The sequence below is a fragment of the Taudactylus pleione genome, unplaced genomic scaffold (genome assembly GCF_031769625.1).
Source record: "Taudactylus pleione unplaced genomic scaffold, aTauple2 ptg000061l, whole genome shotgun sequence".
Lineage (NCBI taxonomy): Eukaryota > Metazoa > Chordata > Amphibia > Anura > Myobatrachidae > Taudactylus > Taudactylus pleione.
Genome location: NW_028284463.1, coordinates 19,868,399 through 19,883,000, shown reverse-complemented (window position 1 = coordinate 19,883,000; position 14,602 = coordinate 19,868,399). Strand labels below are relative to the sequence as shown.

General features: G+C 43.7%; 1 long non-coding RNA gene across 1 annotated transcript in view; it reads right to left on the bottom strand.

Annotated features, from left to right (window-relative positions):
* Positions 1-202: 202 nt before the first annotated feature.
* Positions 203-14,602, bottom strand: part of LOC148535132 (uncharacterized) — a 31,212-nt gene continuing 16,812 nt past the window's right edge. Inside the window, exon 3 of the long non-coding RNA XR_015876458.1 lies at positions 203-402. This is a non-coding gene — a long non-coding RNA (uncharacterized LOC148535132). The remainder of the gene's footprint in view (positions 403-14,602) is intronic.

Sequence of the window (14,602 nt, the reverse complement as noted above, 5' to 3'; positions counted from 1 at the left end):
CTTATGTGTGGAATTATTTTTACCCAAATCTTGACAACAATTGGCAAGCCATCTGTAGCATTTGTAAAGCCAATGTAAGTAGAGGTAGGGACATTAACCATCTAGAAACCTCCTCCCTGTTACATCATTTGCAGTGAGTTCATGCAAAGCTTTTTGCAAAATCTGAAAAATATACTAAAATAATAATACCAAGCAGTCCAGCATCAGATAGCTCCCATCTCTCAGCTAGAGCCCAGCACATGCAATTTCCACTGCTAACACCTTCATCATCAATCTTCCCATTAATGATCGGAGGTAGTCCATCCAGCTTGCAAAGGCTGACTCCTCCCCTATCCAGCATTCCAGAGAAGAATTCATGAGCGCTCGGCCTGCTGCTGCTTCTGCTTGGGGTGAGTGTTCATCCTAGAGGGGGACCAAGAAAACTACTGGTAGTTTCAAACAACAATTAACTGTGAAACAATCCTATGCAAGAGGAAGCAAGTATGAAAGCTGTAATCTAAATGCACTGAAGTCATGACGGCTATGCTAATATTAGATCTGCATCCAATATCTGATATTAATGCATCTGGTTTTGGATAGTTAATTGAGGTCCTGTGTCCCTGCTATCAAATCCCATCTTGATTCCATTTGAACAGAAAAGCAATTCCGCGCCTATACCAGGACGTTAAAATAAACAAATTCTTGGCCTGTAACTTGCCATTGTACCCACTGTCCACTTAACCACAGATATGTGGACAAGCGGTGACCAGGGTCAGATTAAGGCTTGCGGGGGGCCCCGGAGCAACTAAGTTGTGGGGGCCCCTACCAATAAAATTTCCACGTCCCCCCGCGGCCATTACTATCCCCCTTACCTAGGGAGAGAAAGAAATAGAGGGAGAGAGAGGGAGGAAAGAGATGTAGAGAGGGCCAGAGGAGGGAGGTAGAGACAGAGGGAGAAAGAGAGAGAGCGACTGATGAGAAACAGATAGGTAGAAAGAGGGTGAGAGGAAGAGAGAGAGGAAGGGAAGAGAGGGAGAGAAAGGGAAAGAGAAGGAGAGAGAGGGGGAGGGAGAGAAAAGGAAGAATACAGAGAGGAAGGGAGACAAAGAGAGGAGAGAGAGGGGGGAGAGGGAAAGAAGGAGACCATGAGCACACACAAGTGACACTACCTGTTTCAGCTTGCCTTCATCATGTTTCTGACAGGGGCGGGCATGTCACAGCATTAGGCCCCACCCTCTACCCATACACCCACGAATCACGGCATTATCAGCGTGGGGCAGGGCTTAGATATCGATGGTCATTGCTTGGCCACCCACTTCAGTGTAGAAGGTGGAGAAAAGCTGTCTCTGTCTTAAATCAAAAGTGACAAACTGCGATGCTGCCAGGAGCCAGAACAGGGAGGGTTCAGAGTGGCCTGATCCAGGACAATGCTTGCTAAGTGTAGGGGCCCCCAATGTATGGGGACTCCTGGGTGACCGCCCCATTCCGCCCGGCCTATAATCCAGCCCTGACTGTGGGTGTATCACCTTCAGCAGCAGCAGTATCTAACACACGCCAGCTCATTCCCAGACAAGCTGCTCTCTGTATCACTGGCTGCACTAAGAGCATACATGCCTACCCTCCCGGTTTTCGCGGGAGGCTCCCGATTTTTCTGGTAACCCCCCGCACCCCCGGAAGGGTAGGCATTTCTCCCGCATTCTGCCCACTTCCTAGTGAAGTGGGCAGTATGAGAATACCCGCGGCGATCGCGGGTCTCCGTGTAGGGGGCGGGGCTTAAAACATGATTCTACATGAATCATGTCATTCGGCCCCGCCCCCTATGCAAATTCTAGCCTATCGCGGCAATTTTACCGTGAGGGGGCGGGGCTTAATGACACGAATCATCAGGCCCCACCTCCATCATCCGACTCCTGCTTCTCTTACCCAGGCTTCTCCCGGGAAGAGATCTGAAAAGGTAGGCTACTCTGACTAAGAGGCATACTGGTGTCAACCTGTTAGAAAAACTAATGGATGTGATAGCAAATGTCTCCTCAGGATTTGTCATTTCTGATAATGCAACAAATATTATGGGAGCATTATAACTTGGTGAATTTGAACACATCCCATATTGCGCACACAATCAACTTGGTGGTACAGATTTTTTTTTTTGTATTCGTTTATTGAATATAAATGGTGGCACAGTAATTTGTACAAATGACGTGTTGGACAAAATTATTCAATAGTATATCAACAATAGACAGGTAACGGCATTTGCCACAGAATATATGAGTAATTAACAATCAAAAACCATTTATAATGTGAGTATGGTGGAGTAGAAAAGGAATTAGTAGAGGGTAAGATGAGGATGAATTTATATGAGGGGGAGGGAGGGAAGAGAAAACAAAAAAATGGGGGGAGAAGTGTAAGAGAATAAGCCACAAGTAAATAGTGTATTCACATATAATTATATGAGAAGCGTTGGGACAAAATTAACCAAGGCCTGGGAGAGGTGAATTTTGAGAGGTATACCAGGGATTTCCTAAAAGCATTGTTTTGTAGACTGGTGACATATTCCATATTTGCTATAAACCAAATTCTGTTCAGTAACTCCTGGCGGCTGGGAGTGTGTTGAACTATCCAATTACGAGCGATTTGAAATTTGGCTACGCAGGAAATATGAAGGATTAGTTTATTTGTAGTGTTGGGGATGGAATCGATCGGAGCGCAAAGTAGAAGAGTAGCTGGGGTAAGAGAGATTGGAATGGTAACAATTTGGGAAAGTAGGGTACGGACCATGTTCCAGAATGGGACAATCAGGGAGCATGACCACCACGTATGAAAATAAGTTCCGAGTTGACCACACCCTCTCCAGCAGAGATTAGAGGTGCTGGGATAGATCTGATGTAGACATTCTGGCACTAAGTACCATCTGGTATATACCTTGTATGAGTTCTCGCGTATGGCCACACTGATGGAGCATTTAGAAATAGTCAAGCGTATAGTGTCCCATGCTTCTTCCCCAAGAGAAAGGCCAAGCCTGCTCGTGTGGTTCGAGCGGAGGAGACTTCAATGCCAGTATGAAGTGATAAAGGTGCGAAATAGCTCCTATGTCATTAGGTCTATACATGCATAGTCTCTCTATAGGTGTGGGGTTAGGAGGGGAGCGAGTGGAGGGATTCGAGCTAGCAAAGTGGCGGATTTGTAAATATTGATAGTGAAGTTTATTGGGAATTTTATGTTTGTCTTGAATGTCCGAGAAAGATCTAGGTGAGGATACTTCAACTATGTGGTGAAGCCTAGTAATGCCTGCTGAAATCCAGGGGGAAGCCACTGTTTGAGATAGACCAGGGGGGAATGCAGGGTTGTTCCAAATGGGGATTAAAGGGGAAGGGTGTGGAGAAAGATCCAGTTTTTTATTAAGGGAGTCCCAGTTATTGTGTCAGTGCTATAGTGGGGAATAGAAGAGCGGATCTAGGTCTATGTTTACGGGGCATCCAGCGTAGATAAGAGACTGATTGTACATCCACTAAGTCGCTCTCCAGATCAACCCATCTCTTAACATGGCGGGTTGAGTGCCAGGCGGCCAACTGACTTAATTGGGTTGCATTATAGTAGCGGTGCAGTGAGGGTAACCCCAAGCCTCTGTCCTAGGAACGCTTAGTGAGTATATCTCGACGGATTCGGGGTTTTCGGTAGTTCCAGATGAATTTACAGAGTGCAGTTTGAAGTGTGTTGAGGGTGTGGGAGGGAATAGGAATAGGGAGAGTTTGTAATAGGTATAATAGTTTGGGGAGAATGTTAATTTTCACGGCATTGATATGACCTACCCAGGAGAAAAAGTGTGTTTGCCATTGTTGTAGGTCTCTCTGGATTGAGCTGATGAGGGGGGCGGGGGGTAGTTGGCTTTATATAGAGATTCATAGGATTTAGTAATGAATACTCCTAGATATTTGAGGGAATCTTTTTTCCATATGAAATTAAAATTTGATTGCAATAATGACTTCATATTGCCGGGTAGATGTATAGGAAGAACTTCGGATTTGGTATGGTTAACTTTGTAACCAGACAGGGAGCCATACATAGAGAGTTCTTGAAACAGGTTGGGAAGAGAGGTGAGTGGTTTTGTTAGCGTAAAAAGTATATCGTCTGCGAATAGAGATAGGGTATATTGAGGATGTTTAACCTTGACTCCAGTAATATCGGTATTGGCCCGTACACGAGAGGCGAGTGGTTCAATAATAAGGGCAAATATGAGTGGCGGTAAAGGGCATCCCTGTCTGGTCCCATTTGTTATTGAGAAGGAGTCGGAGAGCAGACCTCCTGCTGAGACCGTAGCGGAGGGATTGGAGTAGAGGGCTTGTAAAAACTGTCCTCGGAATCCGAATTGGCGCAATGTTTGTAAAAGAAAAGACCAGGAGACCCTGTCGAAGGTTTTCTCCGCGTCCAGAGCAAGCACCAGAGAGGGGAGTTTGTGAGTATTAATATAGTGAACTAGATCGATTGTGCGTCTAGTATTGTCCAATGCTTGTCTGGACGGGACAAAGCCCACCTGGTCGGGATGGATTAATGAGGGAAGGAGGGGGTTGAGTCTATTTGCAATTACCTTAGCAAAGAGCTTTAGATCAGTATTAAGTAGTGAGATGGGACGGTAATTAGTCACTAAAAGGGGGTCCTTATTAGGCTTCGGGATGACGGTTATGGTAGCTCTAGTCGTGTGCGGGTGGAATGAGGAACCTTCTAAAATACAGTTGAAAGCCACAGTAAGGTGAGGTATCAAGGAAGTTTGAAAAGTTTTATAATAGGACAGTGGAAGTCCATCGGGACCGGGTGCCTTCGAAGACTTGTGTTTTGAGAGCTGAAACAATTTCTTCTGCAGAGATAGGGTCGTTTAGCGCGGAAGAGGTGGCGGTATCGATTCAAGGGAGATTACAAGAGGCCAAATAGTCCGCGGTTGAGGTGTCAGCGTTAGTGTCATTTGTTGGGGGGAGATTGTAAAGGCGTTCGTAATAATTTTTAAATAAGGAATTGATGGTGGATGGACTATAGTGGCTGGTGCCGCGGTCGTCATTTAATGCTGGGATAGCAGTCCTGGCCTTCCGACCCTTCAATCTATTGGCCAATAGGGAATCAGCTTTGTTGCTCTTTTCATACAATTTTTGGTTGAGCCAGCGTAGGGCCTGTTTAGTCTTTTCAGCATTAAGGGCATTAAGGGCAGTCATGGAGGTCAGTTGGGCGTATAGTGAATTAGAGGGAGTACATTTATGAGCGGTTTCAAGACTTTGAACCTCTGCGGTCAGGGATTTTATTTGGGACCTACGTTCTTTATTTCTAAAGGAAGCATAATTAATGATATGCCCACGAATAACAAAGGGGTGCAAGTAGGATCATTGTTTAAAGAGAAGTAGTCCTTCCTCAAGAGCGGACTTCACCTTTTCCTGAAATTTTGGAATGGTAAGCAGATTTTAATTTAAACGCCACGGGGGTCGTGAGGGTGGAACATCAAAAAAATTGAAGGACGCGGTGACGATGGAGTGGTCTGACCAAATGTTAGACAAAATAGAGGAGTCAACAAGGTGTTCACTGGCTGATGTACTACATAAAATAAGATCTATTCTTGAGTAGGACTGGTGGGGTATCGAGAAGTAAAATCCTTGGATGAGGGATTGAGGGCCCGCCATGTATCAAATAGACCCGATTCACGGAGGTGGTTGTTTACAGAGTGAGTTGCTGGGCAGGGTCGTGTTCTGGTAGGGGTAGGACCTTTATCAAGCTCGTGGCTAAGAACTGCGTTGAAGTCTCCTCTGACAATGAGGCTACCTATCCTATATTTGTTTATTTTAGAGAAAACAGACTTGAAGAATGATGATTGATCTGAGTTGGGAGCATATATATTAGCAATCGTGCATTCTAAACTGCCTAATTTGCCTGTCAAAATAATATACCTCCCGTCTGAGTCTGTATGTACTGTGTGTAAAGAGAAGGGGATTTTGCTATTAATCAGTATCGCTACTCCATTGTGTTTAGATCGACTAGTAGAATAGTATGCGGTGGGGAAACTTTTAGTGTGTAGTGAGGGATGTGACTGCGCTTTAAAGTGGGTTTCCTGGATCAGAATAATCCCAGCCTTGAGATCTCGGATAGTTCGAAAGAGCGATGAGCGCTTCTGAAGGGTGTTTAAGCCCTTGGAGTTAAGGGAGGCAAAAGTTAGCGACATTTGCCTGGAGTGTAATACTCAATGTGGATAATGTAGGTGGAAGATTCCTGATTCGTTGAGAGGTAGAAGGAAAAAGAAAATAAAGACAGAGGGGGAATAGAAAAAGAAAAATAAAGACAGAGGGGGAATAGAAAAAGAAAAAAAAAGAAAAAGAAAGAAATGAGAAATGGAGAGGGATTAAAAGTGCGGAAGACAAGGGGGAGAGAACCAGATGGGAATTCCCCGAGTCCAGCAGGGGAAAACACACTCGGAGAGTGGGACTAAGTAGTCCAGGAAGGTAGTAGGGAGGGGAATCCGAACTACCTTTAGGTAACTAATTAAGATAGGTTAGAAAACAAATAATTGTATGTACTGAAGAATGCTGAGTATGTATAGAGGAGAGAAATGAGGGTGTCAGAGAGCCTTGGCCCTCCATTTGTGGTTGTGTAGTAAAGGTAAATGAAGACCTAGTGACGATTGAAGAGATGTGAGTTGTCAGAGGGAGGGGGGAGAGAAAGCATACAGTAGAAAAGCCCAGATAAGGGTATACTTATCAATTACAAAGTCAATTATAACTGCATATAAAACATACATAAACATTTCAAATATGTTTGTCAGATATTCCTAGAAACAAAGAAACAATAGGATAATATTACTCGCGTGGGACCCGCGAATGCGAAGTCCTGATGAGCAGAGCGTTCCAGTAGCTCCGATGGAGTGGTAAACTACTAAAGATAGAACTACAAGAAATAAAGTTGACATATAGCCAAAACATTCTACTATGAATCAATAGAACAGGTAAAACAACTACAAATATCTTAACACATAGTAATATGACTTAAGAAAAAGGATATGAGATGGCCGTCTGTATAGAGATTCAGGACCAAGATTAGGATCCCATGGCGGAGGAGGGAAGTCTCCACCCAGTAGTAGTATGTTTCTCAGAAGAGTGTCCAGGTATCGTGAGTGAACCCAAATGGGAATAAGAAACAAAATGTAACTTTAGTCATATTATATGTCCTCTGAAGCGGCTGGAGAGGGGCCGGAGTCTTCCAGATGGGAAAGAAAGTCTTTGCCTTCTTTAGGGTTTCTGATGATAATTGTTTTACCGTTGAAGTCAACTATTAGTTTGAAGGGGAAACCCCATCGATAATGGATCCCCCATGCTCTTAGTGCTCTCGTTAAATCTTGAAGTTCTCTGCGTTTCAAAATTGTAATGGGGGCTAGATCTTGGAAGAATTGTAATTTGATGTTGTCATAGAGAATATGGGGTTTTCCACGTGTTGGGGCCAAGACTTTTTCTTTGTCCTTAAAGCTTAGGAAGCATATGACTACATCTCTTGGGGGTTCACCTTCTCTTGGTTTAGGTCTCAGGGCTCGATGGGCTCTTTCAAGGGGCAGCTGATGGGGGGGTTAAGTCAGGGAGAATGGAGGAGAACATGTTATGGAGCTAAGTCTCTAAGTTATCCGGAGACACTGATTCTGGAATGTTTCGTATGCTGAGATTGTTTCATCTTACTCAATTCTCCAGATCCTCATTCTTGCTATGGAGATCAGCGAGATCCTGGACAATGTGATCAATGTCCCTATGAGTCTCATTTTGGAATTTTTCAAGGGTGTCTTGGCGTGATTCTAATTTAGAGGTTCTTGTAGAAAGTGAGGATAGGTCTGATTTGATCGAGGAAACTGCTTTATCCAACTTGGACTCTAGAGATTCTTTAAAATCTGTAATAAGGGATCGCAGTGCCATAATGTCTTCTTTTGTGGATAGAGCTGAAGGTGTATCCTTCTCCCTCTATATGGGGAGGACTGGGGGAAGGTACAGATTTTTTTAAAATAACAGGTGCATGTGGGAAATGCTTGGCATTCAGCAGCTGTATGTAGAAGATTGCTTACCATGCCACCAACTGAAGCAAGAGGTAGTGACCAGATGGAATTCCACCCTTTACATTCTTCAGTGAATGGAGGGACAGCAACAAGCCATCAAATCTACACAAGCCATGACATAGGGGGAGAAGGGCATATGTACCTTAGTCCAGCACAGTGGAGAATACTTTCCGTTCTATGCAAGCTTGCAAGCTACTGAAACCACTTGAAGTAGTAGCCTATGTAGTGAGTTCAGACCAGCTTGAGTCAGGTGATTCCCTTAGTTAGACTACTGGAAAAGCAGCTTGAAAAACTGAAGGAGATGAAACAAAGCAATTCCGCTAAGTATGTTGGACTTGCACATCAAGTTTGATATCTATCTATCTATCTATCAATCACATATTTATCTCATGTCTCTCTGTCTATCTATCTATCTTCCAGCATTTCATTGACAAGATATTCCATGATTTCCTCTACCAGTCAGTCGTTGTCTATCTGGACGATATTCTTAGCTTTTCTCAAGATCTTCCAACACATCAGAATCAAGTAAAAGAGGTTCTCCAGGGGTTGTGCAACAACCATTTATTCTGCAAGTTTGAAATATGTATCTTCAAGCTGTCATCCATTACATTCTTAGGATACATCATCTCCGGCTCCAGCCTCCAGATGGATCCTGAAAAAGTACAGGCTATACTTTCTTGGACTAAACCTACCATCCTAAAAACCATCCATAGGTTTCTTGTCTTCGCCAATTATTATCGTAAATTTATTCTAGACTTTTCTACTCTGGTGGCACACATTACAACTAGGGATGAGTGGGTTCGGATTTCCGAAATCCAAAATCCCCCCCCCCCCCCTGATCCGAGTCGAGAACAAAGTCCGGCTCGGGTTTTCCCACCTGGCTCGGAACTGAAATCGAGGTAAAACGTCATCATCCCGCTGTCGGATTCTCGCGGGTTTTGGATTCTATAAAAGGTCCCGCGATCGCCGCCATTTTTCATTTTGGCTGTGCAGCGTACGTGCAGAGGGAGGGAGCTAATGTTGTGTGATACATTACATACTGGGCTGGCTGGCTACTGTGAAGAGGCTGGCTGGCTACTGTTGTCCATATATTTCCTGTCTGTTGTCCTGCTCATAGGGGCTGGCAGAGGGAGGGAGCTGTTGGCTAATACTAAAAATAAACTTAGTAGTACACTACTACTTATATAGTTATAAACATTACAATACTGGGATGGCTGGCTACTGTGAAGAGAGAGGGAGCTGGGAGCTGTTGCTGACACTGGCTACTGTTGTCCATATACATACTGGTGACGCTGACCTTAGCGGCTGGCTGGCTACTGTTGTCCAGTGCTGCGCTGCTGTCTGTCAAGGGCTACTGCCCCAAAAGAAATAAAAACAAAAAAACACACCTGTCACTGTCATCGGTGTAGCTGCGCAGGGGTCCTGTGCTGCTGTCTGTCAAGGAGTCATATATAAAAAACACCTGTCACTGTCATCAGCGTAGCTGTCACTGTCACCGTTGTAGCTGTCACTGTCATCGGCGTAGCTGCGCAGGGGTGCTGTGCTGCTGTCTGTCAAGGGGGCTACTGCCTCTTTCAGGGGTTCACCCCCAGTGTGAAAAAAACAAACAATTTTATTCTGAGTGCGTATTAGCGACAGCATCAGTGAAAAAAATAAAAACAATTTTTTTTAAATTTGATAAATATTTTATTGCATTTTGTAAACAAAACCAGTAATAAAAAAAATATCTTTAAAAAAAAAACAAAAAAACATGAATATTGCAATGAAAAGTTTTTGGGTTACAAAAAGTTTTTTTTTTAATCTTAAACATAGCAGAAATGTTATCCTAACAGCTTATAAAGTTATATGCTCTAAACAACTAAAGCATATATTTATTTACCAACCTATATAGAGTGGATATCCTAAATTCTAAAACTGTTCTATTCAAAAACGTAAACAAAAGCAAAGATTATAAGTCTAGTGTGTTATTATGATGTTAGAATGTAGAAGGCCAAAAATTGGGTGGACCACACATGGCTGATTGATCAACCATGGCGACTGGATTAGTATCATAAGGAAGAGGAGGCTGCAAATTGGGTGTCATGTTATGAGTTGGCCATATGGGGTACGTTGCTGTTAAGGGATCAGGCTGGTTCAGTGGACACATTATTTATAATAGTTGTTATTTTGGGTTGCCATCTCCTGAAGGGTAGTTATAAAGAAATGGGAGACCTGCGCTACAATACTATGGGTTATGTATCAGATTTGGTGCCTGCTGCTGATCTCTATATGGGAACCCAACCCAATCTTAAGTTTAAGTGATATAATGGTGGAGATCAGCGCTACCCCTAAATGATATGCAGAGTCTATATAACTGTAGATATATATTTTTTTGTATACGGTGTAGGCACAAGGTCTATTAAGTTAGTTACAAGTCTGGTGCACAAGGGTACCAGGCGTGGTATGGTAGGTGATATGCAGATGTTTGCTGTGATATCACCAAGGTGGTTTATTGTAGTAGATGCAGGGATGGTACTGTTCAGATAATCAGTGCGGCAAAGAGGGGGGTGTGTATATACTGAACCTGGTACCAGGCATATGTGTAGCCAAAAATGAGATAAATAAGAAAGTCTTGCACACAGAAAAGTAAGTCCAGTGTACAGCAACAGTGAAAAGAGTCCAGCTGGTCTGTGCTTGTGTCCTTGTACGCGGGGTGTATCAGTATGAGTCTGGTGGGGCGGCGTCCCGTATCCCCCCGAGGGTAAGTGCACATACTTACCCTCGGCGTCCTTTTGTTGTTCACCTCCAGGTGATCGGGGCCCTCTTCTCCGTCCTCGTCACAATCTCCGGTCTTTTGCTCCACTATGGTTGTCAGTGTGTGTGTATGGGACACGCGCTGGCTGAGATGCAGCATCTTCACCGGCGTCCTGCGCGACTTCCGGGTTGCTGTGCTCTCGCGAGAGCTCGCAGCACTCCAGGCTCAGCAGTGTACTCACGTGGCTCAACTCGGCGCCGTGAGGAGACTTGGAGGGTGGGGAGACCCGATGGATCTTGTGATGATTCAGTCAGCTATGGAGTTCCTTCCAACACGTATCAGCTTATGCCTTCTTCAGGGAATGGTGTGTGCACTTGTATGTGTTTATTTATAGGCTGATGGTACAGCGTCGGCCATCTTGGTGGAGGCTGTAGGGGTGATTGTCACAGCAGCCATCTTGTGTGGGAAACGAGTACCATATTCCTATACTGTTGGGATTAATCTGCATACATACATTGTAGTCAACAAGTAGTGCATGTATGTATGTGTTATATTAATTTGGTATATGTATAGATACCATTATTCTTGTTACATCTGGTATAGCATCAGCCATTTTGGTGGAGGCTGCAGGGGTGATTGTCGCGGCAGCCATCTTGTGTGGGGCAACGAGTACCATATTCCTATACTGTTAGGATTAGTCTATATACATACATTGTAGTCATCAAGTGTTACATGTATGTATATATTATATTAATATTCAATGGTGTCTGTATACAGATGCCATTATTATTACATCAGATATGTATTATGGATGGATGGGAGGGAGGGGAACCCAAGGGGGGGGGGGGGCAGGCAGGAGGTTGATGGTTGTATGGATACGGTCAATCGATAAGAGGATGTTATCAGCGTGTAATAACAGATCTGATCTCATTGTCTACATTCAGACCTTGTGGTTGGAATGTTCTGAGGGTGTAAATCCACTTTCGTTTTTCCCTGTTCAGTATCCCCTCAAAATCCCCACCTTGGTGATATCACAGCAAATATCTGCATACCACACCTGGTACCCTTGTGCACCAGAATTGTAACTAACTCAATAGGCCTTGTGCCTACACCGTATACAAATAAAAATATATATCTACACTTATATAGACTCTGCATATCATTTAGTGGTAGCGCTGATCTCCACCATTATATCACATCTCCTGAAGGGTGTTTACCAACAGAGACTACCTATCAGATCAGCCATAGACACTTCCTGAGGACAGAGCTCTGCTCTCTGGAGGGAAGCCAAATAGGTGGGAGCACCTGTTCCAACATCTGAAGCTCTTCTCTCTCCACATCATCTATTACAGATGAAAAAAAAATGTCATCGAGGACATCTAGCTCATCTTTCTGTACCCTACTCACCCTGTTTGGACAGGTAGTCCAGGATGGATGGTTTGGAAGAAGAAGGTCTAGCAACAGATGGATCCTTTGCTTGTGATAATCTTTGGTAATTCCTGGCAAAGGTGGGTGTTATAGCCAGAAACTTTGAAGGCTGTAACTTTGAACTGCTTTATAGAAAACATGTGGATGAAACCTTTCCACACTGTAGAACATGATGGAGAAATCCCTTGAAGTTCAGCACCTAGAGCATATTTTTTCATGTTCTCAGATGCCTCTCCTGACTGTGAAGAAAGATTCTCCACACTGTAGTCTTCCATTGTGACTTTTAATGGTGATTTCAATGTTGTCCACCGGCTGAGATCCATCTCATCTGAGGGTTGGGTTTTCCCCATGCAAATGAGACAATTCACTTCCAGAAGGTGACTCTTATGTTTAGCCATGGTGTCAGTCTCTCTTTTGGCAGAATTTTCACAATCTTGGGGGCACCATGATGAATCAGACAGATCCTACAGATCTGGTGTTGTATCTATTTCTAGTAAACCTTTGTGTGTGAGTTTAGTCATCTGTCGCTTGTGGTGGAGCTCTTTTTCTGCTTTCTCAATGATCTCCAGACACAACGTAAAAGTTAAACCTTAAACTGAAATGTTGCATTTAATACTCTGTTCCGCTTGTTCACATATCTGATATGGTTAAGTGGACAGTTGGAACAATGGCAATTTGAAGGCCACTAACTAACTCTGTTTTTTTAATGTTCCTGTACAGGTTGGGAAATGCCTTTACATGAGGTTTGCAAAGGATTATTTAAGTCAATTTGTTTTTGGAAGCACTCTTCCTGGTCTCCTTCTGGGATGAAAATCCACTCCTAGCCACAGAAGCAGGCGCAGGATTCTCAAGAAAGACACAACATAAGGCCTTAAATCAGGGGTAGCCAGCCTCGGTCCTCGAGAGCTCACGTTTTCCAGACGACCTAGCTGGTGCACAGGTGTATTCAATACTCAGCACCACATTTGAAAAGATCCACAGGTGGAGTTAATTATTTATTACAGTTGTGATTCTGTGAGGAGGCTTGGAAAACATGCACTGTTGGTAGCTCTCCAGGACCAGGGTTGGCTACCCTTGCTTTAAATCATAGGTCTTACACTTGTCCACATATCTGTGCTGGTTTTGTGGCACTTTGAGGCCACTAACTAACTATGTTTTTTTTTATGTCCCTGTACAGGTTGGGAAATGCCTTTAGAAGGTTTGCAAAGGATTATTTAAGTCAATTGTTTATTTGTTTTTGGAAAGTACTCTTCCTGGTCCCCTTCTAGGATGAGAAAATCAACTCCCAGCAGCAGCAACCATGCTCAAGGATTCTTCTGTGGCAAGGCTGCTGCCCGAAAAATAAATAAAAAAAACATTTTTTTTGTGTGCGTGTTAGCCACACCTGTCACTGTCATCGGCACACCTGTCATGACATCTTGCCTCTGTAGAGCCAGTTTGTGCAGGGACAGATTAATTGCCAGCTTGTTTTGTGGGGTCCCAAACGAACCAATCATTTCAGCCACAGTCATGTGGCAGACCCTGTCGCTGAAATGATTGATTTGTTAAAGTGTGCATGTCCTGTTTATACAACATAAGGGTGTGTGGGAGGGCCCAAGGACAATTCCATCTTTACCCTTTTTATTTTCTTTGCATTATGTACTCTTTGGGGCCTAGTTTTTCAAACTGCCATCCTGTCTGCCACTGCAGTGCCACTCCTAGATGGGCCATGTGTTTTTGCCGTCCACTTGTGTCGCTCAACATAGTCATCCAGCTACCTCGGTGCAACCTTTTGGCCTAAAAACAATATTGTGAGGTGTTCAGAATAGACCGGAAATGAGTGGAAATTAATGTTGTTATTGAGGTTAATAATAGCATAGGAACAAAAAAAACCCCCAAATTCTGTGATTTTAGCTATTTAATGCTTTTTCCCCAAAAAAATACAGATACAAAACACAAAACACGGAAGGGTGGTTTTGGCAAAACCAATCCAGATCCAAAACACGAAGAAAGATACAGATCCAAAACCAAAACACAAAAAGTGGCCGGTGCACACCCCTAATTACAACCCTCATTTGGAGGGCGCAAGCTCATTGGCCTCCAGAAGCCAAATCCACCTTTCAGCTCATCAAACAGTCTTTTATCTCGGCTTCGGTATTCAGACAACCGAATGTCACTCAACCCTTTATCTTAGAGGTGGCCGCATCCTCTGAAGGAGTAGGAGCTGTGCTCTCTCAGAAACATGATGAGAACAAACTCCATCTTTGTGGTTTCTTTTCATGAAAATTCTTACCTGCTAAGAGGAACTACCCAATAGATGAAAAGGAACATCTTGCCAATAAATTGGCATTCGGAGAATAGCATCATCTTCTGAAACAAAGATCACAAGAACTTCATCTTTCTAAAAACAGAGCAATGGCCTG